Source organism: Pinus tabuliformis, chromosome 3_1, assembly GCF_031772625.1.
Source record: "Pinus tabuliformis cultivar Carrire ecotype Pingquan chromosome 3_1, CPIR1, whole genome shotgun sequence".
NCBI classification, from domain to species: domain Eukaryota; kingdom Viridiplantae; phylum Streptophyta; class Pinopsida; order Pinales; family Pinaceae; genus Pinus; species Pinus tabuliformis.
Window position 1 is genome coordinate 970,194,949 of NC_142301.1, and position 22,864 is coordinate 970,217,812.

The window sequence follows — 22,864 nt, forward strand, 5'->3', positions numbered from 1 at the left end:
TCAATCTCTCTTAGGTTAAAATAATGGTCATTCAAAGATCGGCCTGTCAAATAGTGCCACATCACTCTATCTTACCATGTGGCACCTATGCGTTCCCCACGTGGGCATCCATGTCATTTATCACATGGTAGATCTACCCCAACTGCCGACACATTATGCACCCAACACCTTAGGAAATTATCGAGCAAAAAGTGTCAGGTTGATGCCATTAACTTTTATCATCGAGGAGATGTCACATCCTCGATGTCATTCACTTCAAGAGCACCATGTGTCACCCATTTACAACCCATATGGCCCCAAAAAATCCCCAAATCTATGTGACATGTGTCTCATCTCCCATGCCACCACGATGCTTTGAGGCCACATCATCTACCATGCTGGACATAGGTCCCACCAGGTTCTCCACTGTGTGGTAAACCTCAATTTCACATTATAAAACAATTTCAAAGTCCTCCATCCTGATATGTCAAAATCTTGGCAACAACCCCACTACAACATGTCATCATAGTGATTAATTCCCGGTGGGTTTGGCTAGGCCTCCCCTTTGAAATCTCTGGGATAATTCCTCTATGGTTATGTGGATGGCACTAATCGTTATGCGAAAATCAATGATTCTGGTTCCTCCAGCCTGTGTGCCCTTAGTCGTGACACCTAACCATAAGGTGATATAAGGATTTTACCCTTTTAACCTCTAGCAAATGAATTTCAACCCCCATGGCATATGAACATATATGCTTCAGACCCACCCTCAGTGTCTAGTTATGGTTTTCACATACATGGGCTATTATGACTTGAGGGTCAGAAACTTAATGCCTTGACACTCTCAACCCCTGCTCATTTTCATGCGAGTATATATATATATATATATATACCATTATGAAGCTCTATAGAGATATCCATCCTAAGATTTAATGCCCTCAATATACATGTGCACATATACTTGTCTTTTGTATGGGTTGGGACACCCACGGCTTGCATCCATCTAGTTTATCTATCATAATCTTATTAAGGCATCAACCCAATGATCCGAGTCTCTTAAGATACCATAATTATCCAAGATCATTTACTTATGTGATGTTAGTAGAATTGCATATGAAAGAATATGAAAATCCATATGTGCATGACTTAAAGATGATGAAACATAAAGACAACCATCAAATCACAGGACAGAAACACATTGATAATGAAGTTCACCCAGTGTGGGTTACGTCTCCGGGCCCTGGTGTCATGAGTGGGGAGGTCGCTTCATTAAGTTCAAAAAATGATGATTATGTACTCAGTATGTTCTTTGTCATTACAAGGATGAATACCCTCAACCAGAGTGCCATGTCTCTCCACGAGACGTTATCAGCAACTATCACTCATATGGGCAGATTCCCTCAACAATAGTGGCATGTCTCTCCATGAGATATTTTCCCTATAGGAACTCTCACTCAAATGTGCATTCCTTCAGCATGACAAGCTAATAAAATCTCACATGATGTGGCATACAAGTATCCCTCAACATAATGATAATCAGGGATCTCAACAACAAAAACATCATCTCAACAAATCAGAAAGAAACATGACATAATTGCATCATATACCTCCACTTTTGGGGATGGCCGAAAAATGCAAAGCTTAGCTGTTGAAACAGACATCACCACTAAATTGTGGTGCAAAAAACTTGTCAAATGACTATAAACTTTTCCCCTTTCTGACATCGTCAAATTCTGGACACTTGAGCATCTTGAAGATTCCCCCAAAGATTCCTTCCTGAATATGGCCGAAAAATCTACTACTAGGATGAATATTCTGAGCACACCATTGTGCTCCCTGTGAAATTCTGTGAAAAATGACTATAAATTTTGCAGCAATCTACCTTTGTCAAAAATTAGCCTCTAAGGGAATCTTTTAGATTCCACAAGATTCTCCAAAGATTCCTTACTGCTAGACACCTGAATTTCTACTACTCAGATGAAAATTTTGACTACACGGTTGGACTCCTAGCGAGAAAATGTACAAAAATGACTATCAATTTTTCAAAATATGACACTAGTGCCTCTGGCCCTCTAAGGGAATATTTTTAGAATAAAAGAAATTCCCAACAAAAATGTCATCTCAAAAAGTGTGTCATCATGGTTCTTCCTCTGTGGATGTGCTCATGGTTCGGTTTGGCCTTGGACTGACACTCCTCTAATCCATCTCCACTAGTTCGGTCGACTAAGTGAATAGAATTTAAATAAACTTTGGTTGGGCGGAGTTACCAAATGAGCCATTGGCTCATTGGCAACCAGTACTATGTTAAGCGTATGATTGGTGGTGGTTCCAGGGTCATATCCCCAACGAAACTATTTTTTGATATGGTTGCGCAATTATATAATAAATCGTGGCATCAATGTTTGTTGGAACCGTTTCAATGTATTACCATATGTAATGTTAACGGTTATCTGAAATATGTGCCAACGGTTAACAACTTTTTGGTGACCTTTGCGTTTGCGTTGGTATAATTAATAGGCGGTAAAACGCTTAAATTGCATATGTTTTTTGGAACCATAACATTTTACCATGGTTTTTCGATTTATTATTGTTTTTAATAATATATATGATTTATAACAAACCACAAACCCCTTTTAATAATTCAACTATACTCCTTTTAAAAATTCGTTGGATTGTTAACCATATTTTTGTTATATGGTTATTATTTGTCTTTTTTAATATTTGTTTTTTCTTTTATGAGCTTTTTCTTTTTATGGAATATATATTTTTTAAAATTTTCTTATATGATCATTTTAATATTTATATATATTTTTTTGTCTTTTTGTGCAGGGCTAGAATGCCAATGATGGAGTGCCATGTGTCAATAGTTGATGGGCTTCCATGTGGGTCCCACATGCTGACTAAGATTCCATGTGGCACACTATGAGCCCCTCTTTTTCCCTCTTGTTAATATTTAAACTGCAATAAATTGATCATACATACTCGGATTTGAGTGTCGTTCACACTGTTGGAATCAGGGCGATGAGCGCTATGATCTGGTCCTAGTTTCATGTCAATCTGATAAATTGATTTTTGAGCTAATTCTAGATTTTGAGCATGTATGGAGCCACCTAGATCATTCCTCCTCACTGAGGAGGATTTTTTCCTCTAAAATCATAAACATAATCTACATTGTTTTGTTACATTATTTGCACCACAAGTGTCTTGATAGGTCATACTTCCTTCTCCTTCACCCTTGTTCTTCAGAGCCATAAGTGATGAGCCGACACCTGCATCCCCTACAAACCTGTAGTACATATTTTCAAATTACATGCTCAACTACAAGACCAACCATGACCCTAGCATCCCCATACTTGCCAAGAGTTTATAAGACACACTCTTTGGTCAAGTTTACATCATAAAAGAATCCACTATCTCATCTATTAGTAAAAGGCCAAAACATCATTGTTTCTTTAATAAGCGATGAAAAACACGTCATCACTTTTTAAATTTATATCACAACACATTATTTACAAAATGTGGCCATGACAAGCTACCATATCTAAAAAACCCATCTCTCACTCGTAAAAGTGAATGGGTCATCTCCTTGTGGCGGATTTGCTTGTTGAACAACTTTTGCAACTAGTTCTTGCATGGGTGCTTTGTCCTTAAGACGCTGCTCTAGAGGGAGCCTCCAACATGTGTCTCTTTGATGTCCACCTCTATTGCAATGACTACAAAAAGTATTCTTCCTCCAGACCTGCTTTACCTTCTTCTTTCCTTGATGTGGATAAGGCCTTTCATGCCTCATTCTCTTTCTTGTTGTCATTCTCTTCCAGCACTTAGCAACCACATGGTTATGTAAGCCACAAAAAATACATATTTTTCTATGCCATGATTTATGTTCATCACTAACATGTTTGTAATAAAAAATAACATTAGAATACAAAGATTGTTTATACCTCTCTCAACAGTCTTTGGTGCAATTATGGCGATGAGAGCTTGCCTTAGCTCTCCCTTTGCAATGTGCACTATCATGGGAGGATGGTGATGTGTTCCCATCATTCTCTTTCCTCGACGGTTTCAACAATGTATTGGAAGCTTCTGACACCTTTGAGCACTCCCCTTTAGTATATCCCAAACCTGCAAATTGAGGTCTTTGTACCACCTCCAATGGCTGAGTCATTCCTTGGCCATTAACACCAAGTCCTCCTCCTTTATACCCCATCTTGGTAAGGAGTCTCATGCCAGTTCCTGAAATGGGTACCTCCATATTTCCAACAGAAATAGTTTCATGTGAAAATGAAACTGAAGAATGATCAACATTGTTTACCTCAACTATCGATTCTGAAACAGGTGATGATGGCTTCGATAATCCTTTGTTTCACTTCAATTCTTCCAAGGCCTCTTCCATGTCTTGTAATTGAAGTTGCAGTCTTTGATTCTCCTCTTTTTCTTCTCATAGGAGACTCCTCAATTCAAAATTTTCTACTTGAAGGCTCTGACTAATTTGCTCATCTAAATGATGATCAGATGATGAAGAAGATGAATGTACACTCGAGGGGGTAGATGGAGCATTGTCCCTTGCTCTTTCTTTCTCCCATTCCTCTCTTACCATTTTATTCTCATAATATTCATATATTATGTCCACCATTTTTTACATCTTGAGGAAGACCTCGTACATATCTCTGTCATCCTCCATTTTCTTTCTTGTTGCACGTTCAATCACACTCAATTCACATCAACGAGAAGACCACCCTAATACCAAACTTGACTGAGTCTCTTAAGCTACAGGAATTATCCAAGATCTTTTACTTCTCTAATGTTAGAATAATTTCATATGAAAGAGTATGAAAAGATATATTTGCCTGATTCAAAGAAGACAAAAGATAAAGACAACCATCAAATCATAGGACATAAACACATTGATAATGGAGTTCACCTAGTGTGCGCTACATCTTTGGGCCCTCGTGTCACAAGTGGGGAGGCCGCTTCATTAAGTGTTGCAAATTATGATGATGTATGTGGTATGTTATTTTTCATTACAAGGATGAATACCCTCAACCAGAGTGGCATGTCTCTCCACAAGAAGTTCTCAGGAACTCTCACTTATATGGACAGATTCCCTCAACCAAAGTGGCATGTCTCTCCATGAGAAGTTTTCCCTATAGGAACTCTGACTCAAATGGGCATTCCTTCAACATGACAAGCTAATAAAATATCACATGATGTGGCATACAAGTATCCCTTAGTATAATGATAATCAAGGATCTCAACAACAGAAACATCATCTCAACAAATCAGAAGAAAAGCATGACATAACTGCATCATATACCTCCACTTTTGGGGATGGTTGAAAAATGCAAAGCTCAACTACTGAAATAGACATCAGCATTGAATCGTGGCACGAAATTGTGTCAAACAACTATAAACTTTTCCCCTTTCTGACACCGTCAAATTCTGCGCCCTCGTGCATATTGAAGATTCCCCCAAAGATTCCTTCCTGAAGATGGATGAAAAATACGCTACTTGGATGAAGATTCTAAGCACATCATTGCATTCCCTATGAAATTCTATGAAAAATGACTCTAAAGTTGGCAACATTCTGCCTCTGTCAGAAATCAGCCTCTAAGGGAATCCTTTAGTTTCCACAAGATTCTTCAAAGATTCCTTGCTGCTAGATACCTGAATGTTTTCTACTCAAATGAAGATTTTGACTACATGATTGGACTCTTTGCGAGAAAACATGCAAAAATGATTATGAGTTTATCAAAATATGACACTGGCACCTATGGCCCTCTAAGGGAATATTTTCAACATCAAAGAATATTCCCTACAAAAATATCGTCTTGAAAAGTGTGTCAGCATGGTTCTGCCTCTGTGGATGTGCTCATGATTTGGTATGGCCTTGACTCAATGATCCTCTAATCTGCCTCTATTGGTTCAGTTGACTGAGTGAATAGAATTTAAATAAACTTTGGTTGAGCAAAGTTACCAACCGAGTCATTGGATCGTTGACAATCGATACTATGTTAAGCGTATGGTTGGCAGTGGTTCCAGGGTCGAATCCACAGCAGAACTATTTTTTGATATGGGCGCGCAGTTATATAACAAATCATGGCATCAAAATTTGTTGGAACTATTCCGATGTATTACCATATGTAATGTTGACGGTTATATGAAATATGTGCCAGTGGTTAACTATTTTTTGGCAAGAGTTGCATTTGCATTGGTATAATTTAACGGGTGGTCAAACATTTGAATTGCATATGGTTTTTGGAACCGTAACATTTGACCATGGGTTTTTTATTTATTATTGTTTTTAATAATACATATTGTTTATAACAAACCACAAACCCCTTTTAATAATTCAACTATACTCCTTTCAAAAATTCATTGGATTGTTAACAATATTTTTGTTATATGCTTATTATTTGTCTTTTATAATATTTGTTTTGTCTTTTTATGGAATATATTTTTTTTGAAATGTTCTTATATGGTTATATATATATATATATATATATATATATATAGTCATTTTGTGTAGGGCTAGGCTGCTAATGATGGAGTGTCATGTGTCAATGGCTGGTGGGTTGCCATGTGTGTCCCACTTGCTAACTGGGATTCCATGTGGCACACTGTGGACCCCTCTTTTTCCTTGCCATGTCAATCTTTAAACTAGAATAATTCGATCATACAAACTCATATTTGAGTTTCGTTCACACCATTGGAATCAAGGACATGAGAACTATGACTTTGTCCTAGTTTCACGTCAATCTGACAACTTTAATTTTTGAGTTATTTCTTGATTCTAAGCGTGTCTGGAGCCACCTCGATCACCCAGGTTGACTTGTAACTCACATATGTAATATATGTATATGTGTGTGTGTGTGTGTAAGAAGGTTATCCTTCATGAGCTCTACAATTTATATACTAAGGTGGATGGGCAAATTAGTTATTAATGCAAACATTCATGCATTTTCATAGAGATATGCCTATATCTTTCGTACTCAAACCATTTAGGTAAAGTATTTTCTCATAAAGGTTATAGGAACAAGCCCATATCTAAGAAATTTCTCAAAGAGCTAGCTCCCCACGTTCACATAAGAATAATGGAACCCCTTGTTGTTAATCTAAACAATTTATCAACAATGTGGCTAGTATGGAAAATTCAATAGCAAGGAGCATGAGCAAAAATTAATTGATGAAATATATGGGAATTGTCCACTCATTAATTGTATATGGATTAGCTTTACCCATTGACACAAAGATCAACATTCCTCAACATGAACAGGGACATTGAATCAACATATTGGACATATACATAACTTTCACATGAAACAGAATAAAATTCCAAGGATTCAGCTTACACCTACATACACCAACATTCTACATCCATGAAATATTTCTTAGTCATACAATCAAATTCCATAATTGCATGCTTCAATTTCATAGCTCTCAGCGAGATACATGAAAATACAATAAACCAAATGGACAAACTGAATGTGGGACTTCGATTTTCCACCCAACCTTAGACTCATTATAGCTAGAATTACTTGCAACAATCAACCCCTAGCCAAATCCATGATCGAAGGGGAATTTCTTCAATTGTTTCAATAGGATTTCCTACTCAGCTCAAATAGGACATTGATTGCTTATAAAATATGGTGGTTTAACAAATATTTAGTAACTACCTTGAGTGTTTTCTTAGTCAATTCTTGGCAAGCACCCATTAACATTTTCATCATATTCTCTTGAGCTCCATCATGCCACAATTTAGCTTCTAAGGGAATTGTTAGAAAATTATATATTACAGAGAAATGGAACACATAAAATATTGCAGAAATATAAACATAGAAAACACATAAAACAAGAGAGACAGATATACGTGGTTCACCCAGTTTGGGCTACGTCCACCTCGAACAGCCAGTCCTTCCTTTCTATTATCCAACAAATTAAAGAGACACAACCTACAACAAATCTGCTGTAATATCCTCTATTTTCTCTCACAGTCTCACCTCTCTGTTTCTCATTCAGAGAATGCACATCTATTACACAGCCTCAATACAATGCCCTCATATGAAGAGAGGGGTTTCCTTCTAGGGCAAAAAACCCTAAACTAAACACAAGTTCTACCGTTAGATCATCTGCCTAATGAACGACCCAGATTGACTAGAAATTACTATACTTTTACAAGGCAATTTTACATTTGTTTTTAGCTTCGGGGGCACTGCCCCCGAGCCCCTGCCGGGGGACCGCTGGCCCCTGGACCCCCTAGCCGGGGGGGATCAGCCCCCCCGGACCCCCACGGGGGGGACAAGTCCCCCTCGCACCCCCCCGCGTGGAGGGGTGTACAAACTTCTTGGGGTATACATCCGGCTAAAACAAAGACCTCTGAACAATCATGCTCCACATCCAACAATCTCCCACTTGGAGAATGATTGTAGCAACTCCATCGCTGCTTCATTTGCTGGAAAATGACTCCTCTTTGGACCTGGCTGTTTCCCATCTTCATTGTCATCCTTGAAGACCAATTGAAACTGAGCATATTCTCAGTTTCTCCCTCGTTACAACTTTTGTTAGCATATCTGCAGGGTTCTGGCTAGTGTGTATCTTTTCCAGCTTCAACTCTCCATCTTCTAACACTGATCGTATGAAATGGTACTTGAGCTATATGTGTTTAGTCCTGGAATGAAATGTTGAGTTCTTTGCAAGATTAATGGCACTTTGGCTATGACTGTATAATGTGCCCATATCATGTTCCTTACCCAATTCACCCATAAACCTTTGTAACCAAATCATTTCTTTACTAGCCTCTGTAGCAGCAACATACTTTGCTTCTGTTTTTGAAAGTGCAACAACACTTTGGATTTATGAAACCCAACTGACAGTTGTTCCACCTACAGTAAATACATATCCTGTAGTGCTCCTCCTATAATCTCTGTCACCTGCCATGTCTGCATCAACATATCCCTGTAGAGAAATGTTTGAACCACCAAAGCATAATGCTTGATTTGTGGTACCTCTCAAATATTTGAGAATCCATTTCACTACCATTGAATGTTCCTTTCTTGGATTGTTCATGTATCTACTTACAACTCCCACTGCATGTGCAATATCAGGCCTTGTGCAGACCATTGCATACATTAAGCTTCCAACTGTTGATGCATATGGAACTTTAGACATATAATCCATGTCTTCTTGGGTCTTTGGGCACATTTCCTTACTAAGTTTGAAATGGCTAGAAAACGGTGTACTAACTGGTTTTGCATTGTGCATATTAAATCTTTTCAACACCTTTTGTATCTACTCATTGTGAGACAATGTTAATTTGCGATTTTTCCTATCTCTAGTGATTCTCATACCAAGGATTTGTTTTGCAGCTCCAAATCCTTCATTGCAAATGAATTTGCCAATTTTCTTTTGAGCACATTTATTTCCTGCATGTTAGAACTTGCAACAAGCATGTCATCTACATACAATAACAATATAATATAGCTGCCATCATTTTGCTTTTTCATATAAACACAATGATGAGAGTGACATCTAGTATAACCTTGTTCAGACATAAACTTGTCAAATTTTAGATACCATCGCCTTGGAGCCTGTTTTAAGCCATACAAGCTCTTCTTCAACCTGCACACTAGTTTCTCCTTCCCTTTCACCTCATATCCTTGTGGCTGCTGCATATATATCTCTTCCTCTAAATCCCCATGGAGAAAGGCTGTCTTTACATCTAACTGCTCAAGATGCAAATCTTCAACTGCTACTAGACTTAAAATAGTTTTGATTGAAGTCATTTTAACAACAGGAGAAAATATTTCATCAAAATCAATACCTTTCTTCTGTGAAAACCCCTTCACCACAAGTTTAGCTTTGTACCTCTGTTTTCCTCCATCTTCTTCCTTCAACCTGTAAACCCATTTATTCTTCAATGTAGTTTTTCCTGCAGGCAACTTGACTAAGTCCCAAGTCTAGTTATGCGTTAAGGAGTCCATCTCTTCTGCCATGGCTACCTCCCACTTCTTCCTGCTTTCAACCTGCATTGCTTCTTCATAACATTCGGGTTCACTAGAATCAGTCAACAATAAATAATATAATGAAGGAGAGTATCGTTCAGGGGGTCTACTTATCCTCGTAGATCTTCTAACACCACTTTCAGGTGTTTGGGGTGCCTGTTTCTATTGTGGTGGTTGTTGATGTTGTGGGTGTTGATTATTATTATTTTCAGGCACCTTTACTTTTTCAGTGATTTCATCAAGAACTGTGTATTCCTTGTTTTCTTTTTCCTATTTCTTTTCCTGCAACTGATTCTTATACAAGACCTTTTCGTTGAATATTACATCTCTGCTCCTAATGATTTTGTGATTTTCATAATCATATAAGCGATAACCAAAATCATTAACACCATATCCAATAAACGTACATTTCTTTGACTTTGCCTCAAGCTTTGTTCTATTTTCTTTATCAATATGGACAAAGGCCTCACAACCAAAAGGCTTTAAAAAAGAGTAGTTCACCTTTTTACATGTCCATGCTTCCTCTGGAACACCACCATCCAAGGTAATTGAAGGCCCTCTGTGTATTAGATAAACAACAGTATCTACAACATCTGCCCAAAACTGTAAAGGCAATCCTGCATGAAATCTCATGCACCTTGCATGCTCCATGATTGTTCTGTTCATCCTTTCTGACACACCATTTTCTTGTGGTGTTCTTGGAACTGTCTTCTCTCTGCGAATTCCATGCTCTGAATAGTACCTATTAAACTCTTTGTTGCAATATTCACCTCCATTTTCTGATCTAAGACACTTCAATTTATTTCCTGTCTCAATCTCAACCAAAGCTTTCCATTTCTTGAAAGTATCAAATACATCAGATTTATTATTAATACAATAAATCCAAGTTTTTCTAGTTGCATCATCAATAAAAGTAACATAATAACGAGAGCCACCGAGAGATGATACCTGAGCAGGTCCCCATACATCTGTATGCACAAGCTCTAATTTTTCACTCTTCTTTTCTTTCCCAACTCTGAGAAATCTGACTCCCTTCTGTTTTCCATAAATACAATTCTCACAGAAGTCCAAATCAACATTCTTCAAACCCGGCAACAAATTCCTTGAGTGAAGAATCTTCATCCCCTTTTAACTCATGTGTCCGAGCCTATGATGCCATAATGCTGCATCTGCTCCTTTGGAAGTTAAAGCATTAACAGAGTTAGAAATACCATTGCATAAATACAATGTACCAACCTTTTCACCTTTTGCTATTACCAGGGCTCCTTTGGTGACCTTCCAAGCTTTATCTGTGAAAGTTGTCACACAACCTTCACCTCCTAACTGCCCTGTTGAAATAAGATTTTTCTTCAGATCTGGAACATGCCTTACCTCCTTTAGTAGCCATTGGTTTCCATTCTGCTGTTTTACAAGAACCTTACCCATTCCAACAATTTTACAGGGTTTATCATCACCCAAACGGACTTTTCCAAAATCTCCTTGAACATAATCATGAAAATATTTCTTATCAGGTGTGGCATGGAATGAGGCCCCTGAATCTACCACCCAGGAATCAGTAATATTTTCGAAAGAAAGAATCAAAGCATCTTGTAACACCTCACCTGTCACATTTGCTTCATGATTGTTTTCTTGCTATGCATCTCCTTCTTTTCCCTTCCGAGATCTACAGTCTTCCTTTAGGTGTCCTTTCTTTCCACATTTCCAGCACACTATCCCCGATCTAGACTTAGATCTGCCTTTCCTTGATTTACTACGATATCCTGAGCTCTTTCCTCTTTCCATTTTTCTTCCCCTAGACTCTGCACTTAAAGCATTACCCGATGTCTCACCGGAGCTTTTCCGTCGCATTTCCTCGCTAAGGATAGCACTGACAACATCATCAAACTTTAAAGTACTAGATCCAGAAACAGAGTTACTAATGGCCATTACTAAACCATTCCAACTTTCTAGTAATGAGCACAAGAATAACAGAGCTCTAACTTCATCATCAAAGTTTACCCCTACAGAACATAACTGACTTGTAACAGTATTAAAATCATTTAAATGGTCTGCAATAGATCCACCTTCCGACATCTTCATATTAAATATCTGTTTCATAATAAATACCTTGTTTGAGGCCGAGGGTTTTTCATATAGTTTCTCCAACGCCTTAATCAAACCCTCTGTCGTTGTTTCCTTCGAGATGTTGAAGGCGACCGACGTTACGAGGCACAACCGTACTGTTCCGAGTGCCTTTCTATCGAGAAGGTTCCATTTTTCATCTGTCATACCCGTCGGCATATTTGTTTTTCCGCCCAATGGTAGATACAGATCTTTCTAATACAAATAATCTTCCATCTGCATCTTCCACAGCGAGAAGTTTTGGCCGTTAAATTTCTCGACCCTAAACTTACCATCTTCTGCCATTACTCCCACTCAGACGAGGAACCCTTCTTTCCTGTGAGTTTATCAGCCAAATAGACTTTCGACTCTGATACCAGTTGTTAGAAAATTATATATTACGGAGCAATGGAACACATAAAATATTGCAGAAATATAAACACAGAAAACACATAAAACAAGAGAGACACAGATATACATGGTCCACCTCGAACAGCCAGTCCTTCCTTTCTATTATCCAGAAAAATGAAGAGACACAACCTACAACGAATCCGCTGTAATATCCTCTGTTTTATCTCACAGTCTCACCTCTCTATTTCTCATTCAGAGAATGCACATATATTACACAGCCTCAATACAATGCCCTCATATTAAGAGAAGGGTTGGCTTCTAGGGAAAAAAACCCTAAACTAAACATAAGTTCTATCGTCGGATCATCTGCCTAATGAACGACCCAGATTGACTAGAAATTACTAAACTTTTACAAGGCAATTTTACATCTATTTTTAGCTTCGGGGGCGCTACCCCCGAGCCCCGCCGGGGGACCGTTGGCCCCCTGACACCCCAGTTGGGGGGATCGCCCCCCCTGGAACCCCGCGCATGGAGAGGTGTACAAATTTCCTGCGGTATACATCTGGTTGAAACAAAGACCTCTGAACAATCATGCTCCACATCCAACAGGAATTTCTTCCCTCCACTTTGCAGGTATTTCCAATGCTTCTCATGTGTTTTCTCAAGAAGAAAATCCAACCCTATCATTGTTGTGCAAATGCATTTTTATTATTTCCTCAATGTGCCTCTTCATGTTCCCCTTAGAATCTTCTTCTTCTTTTTCTTATTATTATTTGTACCATAAAATTAATTAATGGTGCCAACTAACCCCACTTGGGTATATCTTTCCTGTTCCTCCTTAGATCATGGATTTGTGGTCACACTCTTTAGTCCTATTCATAAAAATATATTTATTTAAATTCAGAATATCATTCGATTACAAAATTCATGGGAAAAGTATATCAAGGGTGTCATAAACTCCAACCCCTTAAAGGCAACACCATCTTCGATGTTCTAATCGCAGCAACTAAAAAAAATATTACTAGATCATTCACTCTCGTGGCTCCTTTTTAGTTTCTTGGTGCCCTTGTTGGACCCAATCTTACTTGATAAATTTGTATTTTCATGTAGTGTTTCTTGTCTCCATATCAAGTGTTCTTGTTCTTTATGCTCCTTATTCTTTCAACGAGAAGTTCTAGCCCCATTGCTTCCCAAAACACCCCAATGTGCTTCTGATTCCAATCATCCATGTTTATGACCATTTAAAAACCAATATCATTTTCTAGCATCTCCTTCTTTGCTTTCCAATCCCTTGGGTGATTTGATCCCTCTTCCATGCAGTTAGTTACTCACATTCCAAGTTCAGGCATCCCTTGATCTAGATTTAAACAGGAACACAAAAAATTACAGAGATAACCATAAACACAAAGATGCAGCGGAAATAATGCTTCATTTCATTAATGTAAAATACTGAAATATGCTTACAAACAGAAATGGAAATAAACCAGCTAGGGCGATGGTAGCTTATCTATGAGAAGAGATGTGGCAGCTACATGCCTCTGAACTGTGTTACAATGAGGCTCGAAGGCCTATTTATTGTTGAGAAACAATGGAAAACTCTAAACATCCAAAAACCTAACCCTAGAAGATGAAACGCCAAACTGTGGGCCCCGTTTGGGTAAATTGGTACATCAACTTCCCGGGGTCGTAACTTTGGCATACGATCTCTATTTGACGCGAAAAATATCTCGTTAGAAATATATATCCGAGAACTACAACTTTGGGAAGAGAAACATCGGTCCATGGACCCATGTTGCTCCCATTTTTCCCAAAAAACGTCGTTTAGGGCCTCAAAATGTCTCCGAAAGTTCAGGACCCGAAAAATTGCTAAAAATAGTAAATTGTGCTACAATTAAGGAAATTGAAAAGCTGAAAGAAACAATAGTGGGGGTCGAAGTGGACTTGGAGGGTGGCCACCAATATCCACCTGGATCATTTCTCCCCCTTAGGAAGCAATGGTCCCCATTGGGTTGAGGTCCTCCATGAGATGAGGAAACTTCTGCTGAACTTGGTCCTTAGTGAGCCACTTGCCCTGGTGAAGGAGTTGGCCTGCTTTGACAACTCAATATAGTTGGATATTTTTCTGACGAGTGTGCTTGATCTGTGTGTCCATGATCTAATCAGTTGCAGCTTGTTCCATGCAATCTGGATTCAACTCTATGGGTCTGAGCTGTTTTGCAATGTCGGATGTGTCTAGTAATGGTGGAAAGTATGGCCGAAGGCGGTCCACATTGAACACTGGGTGCAAGCCAAGGAATGGGGGAATGCTAAGCTAAAATGCATTGTCTCCCACAGCCTTGGTAATGGTGTAAGGACCATATCAGAGTGGTCTGAGTTTCTGATAGGCTTCGGTAAGGTGTTCCTTTTGCAAATGCAACCAGACTTTGTTGCCCACCTGAAACTTGTGTGGCACCCGATGTTGATCGTGTTGCTGTTTGTACTTTTCATTTGATTTCTCCAGAATGTCATGGACCTGCTGGTGAGTATGTTGGATGTGCTCAATGAAGCTATTTGCCTTATCTATTTTGAACTAGACATGAGCCGAAATTGTGTGAGTAGCTGCAAATGGCATGGCCACATCAATGAGACATAGTGGCTGGAATCCCAAGCCCACCTGAAAAGGGTTGTGGCAAGTCGAGTTGTGGAGAGCCGGTTGTAGCTGTGCTGAACATAGGGGAGGCTCTCATCCCATGTGCGTGGATGCTTTGAGTTTTACATGCGCAGAATGTGTACGATCATCTTGTTGACAACCTCTGTCTAGCCATTAGTTTGAGGATGGAAGGTTGTGGACTTAGTGAGTTTGGTGTCCGGCATTGACCAGAGTCTCGACCAAAATGTAATGAGGAACCTGCTGTCCCTATTTGAGATGATATACTATGGGATCCCAAAGTGTACCCACACTCGTTCAAAGAAGAGTTTAGCAGTGGCTTCTGCTGTGATATTCTTCTTGCAGGCTGCCATAATGGCCATCTTCGAGAACCTGTTGACGACCACAAAGACATAGTCGTTTCCATGCTTAGTGGAAGGAAGGCCCGACATGTAATCCATGGAGACGGATTACCAAGGTCGACTCGGGGTAGGCAGCGGGGTATAGAGGCCTTGCTTCTTGATGGTCGGTTTGGCAATGGCGCAGGCAGTGAATGATCTGATGTACTTCCCGACATCCTGTCAAAGATTCGACCAATAGAAATACTTATGGAGTATTTCCACCATTTTCTCGACCCCGAAATGCCCAGTAGCCCGACTGTAGTGTGCTTCCCAAATCATTTGGGCACGCTCGCTTGAAGGAACACAAAGGTGACCTAGGTGTATAACAGGGCATCCTGGAGGTGAAAATATATAACATGCTAACCCTCAAAGAGTGTCTAGTATGTGTGGTCGAATTATGGGTCGCTTTTGTAGAGAAGTGGCCAATTAGAAGTCTCGTGCCCACAAGAGTTGAGCACGGTGGTTAATGCCATGATTGGTGGTCGACTGAGGCAATCTGCAACATTATTGGTGCTGCCCTTCTTAAACTTGATATTCAAATGGAACTATTGCAGGTATGTGGACCACTTCTTATGGAAATCATTCTATAATTTCCCTAGGGTAAGTATGAACAATAGGGGTCAGTGGTCTGTGTGCATGCCCGTTTCCTTCCCCAAAATGTAATGCTTCCATTGTCAGCAGGCCTGCATAATGGAATAAATCTCTTTGTCATAAGTGGGATACTTCCGAACTGTGTTTGAAAGTGTCTCACTGTGATATGCCACTGGATGCCCATGTTGAGTAAGGACTGCCCCAATAGCATAGTCAGAGGCATATGTCTCGACCTCAAATGGTTGTTGCAAGTCTGGTAATGCGAGCACTGGTGCTGAGCAGAGATGATCTTTCAACTATATGAATACCTTCTATTGAGATTCAGACCAAAAGAATTTTTCTTTCGCTCCTCCCTTGGTGACTTCACTCAAGGGTCAAGTGATATGAGAAAATCGCAACACGAACCTATGGTAGAAGTTGGCAAGACCTAGAAAGTTGCAGAGCTCTGTTAGAGTGGTTGGAGATGGCCAATCCCGAATGACTTGGACCTTGGCTGGATCCACATGCACCCCCTATTCATCAATAATGTATCCCAGATACTGAACCTGGGTCATGCCAAAAGTGCATTTCTCCAAACTGGCACATAACTTGTGTTGCCGCGGTGTTTGGAGAACCTGTCGGATGTGGTGGAGGTGCTCTTCCCAACTCTAGCTGAAGATCAGGATGTCATCCAAGTATACCACTACAAATGAGTTGGTGAATGGCTGCAGAATGTCATCCATTAGCCTCATGAAGGTTGTAGGAGCATTCATCAATCCGAAAGGCATAACCAATAGTTTGAGAAGGCCCTCCTTGGCTTTGAAGGCAATCTTCCACACATCATAGGATTCGATTGGTACCTGGTGATATCCTGACTTCAAATCAATCTTGATGAAATATTTTTCCCCCTTCAGTTGGTCCAGGAGGTCATCAATCCATGGGATCGAGTACCTATTATTGACAGTGACCTTGTTCAGCGCCCGATAGTCAATACAGAGTCTCCAAGTCCCATCCTTCTTTTGTACCAACACGATCAGACTCCCACAGGACAATGAACTCGGATGGATGTGAGCTTTCTGTAACAGCTCTTGAATCTACCTCTTGATTTCATCGTTCTCCAAAACAGAGTGCTGATAGATTGGCCCATTGGGCAATGGTGCACCTGGGGTCAGATCGATGGAGTGCTTGACCTGACAGTGTAGAGGAACCCCTATGGGGGAGGTGAAGATGTCCTTGTACTCCTTCACAACCTTGTCCATATGTAGTTATCGTGCAGAGGGGCCCTTTCTGGAGGTTGTGGCCACCCTCTTCTTCTTTCCTTGAGGGCATATCCTCAAGAAAACAAATTTCCCGGTTTTGGAAATGAGCTTACTGCATTGTTTTGCAGTAACCAAAGAGATGGCGGTAGGCATTGCTACCTTCGGTATCCTGTACAACTTATTTCCCAAAGTAATAATAATAGCATGGGGCCTTGATTCATACACAACACAATACCTCATTCGTGAAGGGATTGATGTTGTAAATAAGGTGACACTGCTAGCTCAAGCGACGATCTTGTCCTTGGTGAAGCCACCCGATGGTGTACGGTTGTGGATGTGTTGTGGTCAGTAAGCCTAGCCGCTTCATGACATCTACTGAAATTAGGTTCTTTTGGCTCCTGATGTTGACAATGAACTGTAGCGGGGAGCCTTTACCCACATCTGGGAGTAGAAGAGACGCTCCTCCTCCTCTGGATCTTCGGGTTCCTCCTTCTGGATATTCATGGTGGCAACGGTGGCGTTGGGCTCTGCATTGATAATCTGCTTCCCTTTGTCATTCCCCTTGTCGGGTTCTGACTTAGATTCGGAACATGCATCTGATTCTGAAACCTTTAGCTCAACCCCCAGAGACTGGTTGGCCTGACACTCACTTGTGTTGTGAGTGGAGCTCTTATGGAACTCACACCACTTTCCCGTGTCCTTTTTCGGCTTCGCAGCACCGTTCTTTGCTTGCAGCTTTGGTGGGTTGTCTTGGGCAGCCCCGCCTTAGCTTTGTCCTTTGTTCTGCGGTTTGAGGGCACCTTTCCCTTGCTTCAGATTCGCAGATCCAAAGTCTCACTTCTTCTATTTAAACTTTTGCTCGACCTTGACGACATATCGGTATGTTGTGCTGAGCAAGTAGATGTTCAGGAATTCTATTTCTTCCTGGATTTACTTGTGCAGGTAGCCGCGGTATTTGAGTACCAATGCTGCTCTAAATCCTTGATACCCAACTTTGTGCGAAGGGTATGGAAAATATTGGTAAACTCTGGCACGTCTTGGTCCCTTCCCTGCAGGAGCGTGGTCCACTTTGTGTATTGATCCTCATAGCTTCCGACAGGGTAGTACTACTCCTCGACGACATCACGGAATGAATTCCAAGTGGGTGCAGCTGAAAATAGTGAGCCTGTACTTTTATCCTTCTGCTCGCAGTAGGTTTCCCACCAGTCCTTGATGTGGGGGGCTGCTTTGAGAAGAGCAAAAATAATCTTTTCCCGACTGGAAAAATCATGAATAGAAAAATAACCCTCTAGCAGATTTAACCATTTATCGACGGAATCTGGATCTATCTGACCCTCGAATATGGGGATTTCAAAATTAACTTGTACCTTAAATGGTGTGGCATTTCTAGAGTAGCTGTTGGAAGCCTATGCGTCGCCCCTGGGTAGCCGTTGAAGGATTTGGGAAAAGTTGTCCATCATCGCATTCCTTTGTCGCTCGAGATCTTCTTCGAGGAAGATTTTGATAGGATCTCCTGCCCCCTCGTCTTTCTTTTCATCCGTAAAGGGAGGCTGTTGGGATTTGCGAGGCTGGTCTTGCAAAGGTTCGACCAATTCAAGCCCTAACTCCTTATATCCCGACCTCATTGGGGACATGCAAAGAAAATAGAGAAAAAATAGACCGCTCTAATACCATTGATCCAGATTTAAACAGGAATGCAAAAAATTACAGAGATAACCATAAACACAAAGATGCAGTGGAAATAATGCTTCATTTCATTAATGTAAAATACTGAAATATGCTTACAAACATAAATGGAAATAAACCAGCTAGGGCGATGGTAGCTTATCTCTGAGAAGAGATGTGGCGGCTACATGCCTATGAACTGTGTTAAAATGAGGCTTGAGGTCCTATTTATTGTTGAGAAACAATGGAAAACCCTAAACATCCAAAAACCTTACCCTAGAAGATGAAACGCTAAATTGTGGGCCCTGTTTGGGTAAATTGGTACATCAACTTCCCGGGGTCGTAACTTTGGCATACGATCTTTGTTTGACGCGCACAATATCTCATTAGAAAGATCTATCCGAGAACTACAACTTTGGGAAGAGAAACATCGGTCCATGGACCCATGTTGCTCCCAATTTTCCCAAAAAATGTTGTTTAGGGCCTCAAAACGGCTCCGGAAGTTCAGGACCCGAAAAACTGCTAAAAATTGTAAACTGTGCTACAATTAAGGAAATTGAAAAGCTAAAAGAAAAAATGGTGGGGGTCCAAGTGGACTTGGCAGGTGGCCACCAATATCCACCTGGATCATCCCTTGGTCTAGTTATAAGTCCCTCAAGATATATATTCCTTGGCAAGGATTCTTTGCATTCGAAGGATTTCATAACCATGGCAAGTCCTTTCCTCAATACTTTCATACCGATCATAGTAGGCTTCATGGAAATTCAGTAGACACCATTGGGTGCTAGTGTCCCACAATGATTGTATTCCTAAAATCTGTAATTAGAGTGTCGTTGAGCACTTTGATATCTTCAAGTCGTTTCTATTCACTTTGCAGCCAAGTCCATCCACCCAAACCAGGAAATTTTGTAATATCTCTAGGTTAAAATTTCATGTAATAAATGATAATAAAGGAACAATAAGACCAAGGTCATGGGACACATATTCCAAGTTGAATGTTGGGAAACACTATAGTGGGCATCACTTTTGGTTTATTGATGGCTAAAAAATTTGCAAGGGATCAGAAAAGGAAAAGGGGTAATAATTGGCATTTATTTATGAGAAATAAAGGAAAATAGGAGAAAAGAAAGGTTAAGAGGCACAAATTTGCATAATAAGGAAATTAGAGGAAAAATAAAGGAAAATGAAGAAAATAGAGACATCAATAATAAGGAGGCATCAAATAATCAGTTCATAGATTTTAGTCAGTTGAGATTTTGTTGGTTTAGCTTTTTGTCAGTTTTCATCTTGGTTCAAGTAAGAAAGAGAGAGAGAGCTCCAAGAGGAGAAAGCAAGCAAGCAAGCAAAGGAATGAAAAGGAAAACAAAGGAATGAAAAGGAGAAGGTTGGATCAATAACTTCAACATGAATATTTTGTAAGTAACAGGTTTCATGTGTGATTTCCTTGCTGAGGTGTGAATGCATGGTACATGCATTTGTTTATTTGGTTCATTTGTTGTCATTAACATGGGTTTTTCCAGGTTTGACAGTGGTTTCATCCTTGCTTTTCCATTTCCAGGATAACCATGTGTGATGGGATTCATTTCTTGGTTGAACTTTGGAGTGTCAAAAGGTTTTGAAATTGAGTGAGGTGGTCTGAGGAAAATTCCCAAGGGTTGGGGGGGAGATGGTTTTCTCCATGAGGCCCTCAACAGGTGGGTGGAGATAGGAAAATTCTTCAAGGTATGGTGAAGAAATTCTAAGGCATCCAAGCTTGGTTTGGTTTTCTGATCTCAGGACCGGTTTAAGTGAGATCATGGTAGTTTGAGGGTGGATATGGTTTAACCTCTAGAATCCCTTGGTTTTTTATGTCTTGGTTTATCCCATGATATCCCATGTTCATGCTTGGAATATGGCATGGGGATGAATGGCTGAAAGAGAGATTTGGTTCGGCCCAATCTCTGGTCAGGTGGTACATGGAAGTCCCTAAGTTTCTTGGTTTTTTCATAGGTTAATAAGATTTATTTTCCTATTCTGATTCATGAGTTCTTGTACTTATTATTATGATGATTATATGGTTGTTCTTTCATGGTTAATATTTTGGTTATATGTTGGTTATAAGCATGATTTATGGTTTTCTATAGTTATGGATCTTGTTATGCTTTGATAAGTTATCAAATTTTTGATGAATGCATGGACTAACTAGTGTTTTTGCAGCTATTTGAGAGGGCATTAGACCTTCTCGATGTTTTTCAACTAAAATACAAGGATTTACACTGAGATATGCATTCATGACCTGTATCTTACATGCTTACCATATGTTTGATGAAATTTCTAGTGTGTTATAGAAAGTCTAGGTTAAGTTTCTGATTCAAGTTTGAACATTTAGCATTCTCGCTATCTCAATTGTGATTCTGGAAAGTTATAGGAAGTTCTGGGTAGTGGTCTAAAGGCTAGCCTGTAAAAGTGGTTTAGATATTGGGACTGGAGGCACTAAACTAAGGAATTTAGATCATAACCACATGGAGGCATATAATCACACCATTTCCTTGTTGTGCATGTGGTTTGGGTGTTAGGTCAGTGAAAAATGGGTCCAACTCAGGGATTGACCATCTGGGTTGGTTTGCAGCCTTCTAAGTGTTATGGGATCTCTGAGGGATTTTAGTACTATTGTCGATTTTTTGGCCCCACTTCTATAACTAGAAGTTGGAGGTTATACCATGTTAAAGTAGCAATCCACTTCATATTTACCCGGAGGGCTTGTAAAATCGGGTAAATGTGGGGCGGGGACGGGCCTGTTACAGATTGGTATCAAAGCTTCTAGGTTAAGACACTTAGACTAGATGGGCAAGATGTGATTTTTATACATGCATGTCAGTTGTATGCATCCATTATAGTGGCTATAGTTGTCATGTATATAGTTGATGTTATAGTTTGTGGCATCATGCTTGGTGATTGAGATGATGTCGAGAGGTTCATCTGTTGGTTTCATTATATATATACATTGAGCTAATCTAGATTGATTTGTGCAGACGAGATATCCTCCCCTAAAACACACTAAGATATGTTTTATTATGTTTATATTACATAGTATGTTTGCAGGAAGAAGAAGATCAGAGATGACAAGCAGAATGGTGGATCACAGTTCACGTGACTCCCCTTATAGATTAGTTGAGAAGAAAGGAGAAGAGTACTCTCCTGACATAGCAGATATTATGAAACCAGCTGACAAAAAGATAGAAAAGATATATCAAGGACTTCAAAATCAGCCACTTCGAGGGGGCAACCTCCTCTACATTACACGAATGAAAAATTATTGGATGATACAAATTACAAGACCTTTCTGTATATAGGAGTATAAGGGGTCATAAAATAATCAGAGCCGACATAACAATAATAATGTAAGGGCACAACAATAACAATAGTGGGCTTCTATGGGGCACAATAATAACAATATGGGGACTACATGGGCACAACAATATAATAAGGGGGTTGTAATAATAACAATAAGGGTTTACACTAGTAGTATAGGGACCTAACATGCCCCTCTCCTTCAAAACGTGTTGTCCTCAACTCTTGAGTATTTCTAGATGCCTCTGTATAAAATTCTCTTCCTCCCATGTGGAATATTCAACGGGTAAGTTCTTCCACTTGATGATATACTCTGAAATTGATCGATTTCATAGCTATCAGGTTCTTGTTTCTGTGATTGCTTCAGGTTCCAATATTATTTTTCCTTCCTCGTCAAGTTCCAACAATATTGTTCGAACTGGGAGCTTCTCACCTATAACCTTCTTTAAGCATGAAACATGGAAAACTGGGTGCACTTGGGAAGATGCAAGAAGCTACAATTTGTATGCCATAGTACCAATCTTTCGTAACATCTTGTACAAACCATAATAATTTGGTGATAATTTATCATCCTTCTTAGCTTTC